Source organism: Octodon degus, unplaced genomic scaffold (genome assembly GCF_000260255.1).
Source record: "Octodon degus isolate 3935 unplaced genomic scaffold, OctDeg1.0 scaffold00287, whole genome shotgun sequence".
Taxonomy (NCBI): Eukaryota; Metazoa; Chordata; class Mammalia; order Rodentia; family Octodontidae; genus Octodon; species Octodon degus.
The window spans coordinates 1,765,166-1,765,688 of record NW_004524863.1 but is presented as its reverse complement, the minus strand read 5'-3'; positions in this window follow the sequence as shown (position 1 = coordinate 1,765,688).

The following is a 523-nucleotide window of genomic DNA, read 5'->3' as shown; positions in this document are numbered from 1 at the left end:
ATGCCCGGAGAATGAGTGAGACGACCCGGCCCACGGATCCTCATTCGACTCAGGCTGCAGGCCCGGTGCGGAACCCTTCAGCAGAACTCCCTGCAAAGAGGCTAGAGGCAAGACCCACTCAGCTGATTCAGGAGCAGAACATCTTGCCAGAGGGACACAAAGGGTTCAACTCTAATGCCTGCAGCAGAAAGAAGTGGAGCACACAGCCAGAACCAAACAACACCCGCCTGGAGTAATCTGAACTTCATAGATCCGGACCTGGTGCTAAGGTAATAACTCTATCTAAGCACTACACCAAAAGTCAGAAGACAGTGGTATATAACATGACAAAGAGAAGCAATAAAATGCAGTCTCAGGCCCCAAGTCCAAACAGTACAAATGCACAAGACACTATCACTGAGGAAACTGGAAATCACACATCAGATATCTAGGAAATAATAGCGTTGACAGTAAAGAATCAACTGCAGAAAGGTATACAAGAAATCAGATCAGAAATAATTTCAGAACTAAAAAATGTAGTGGT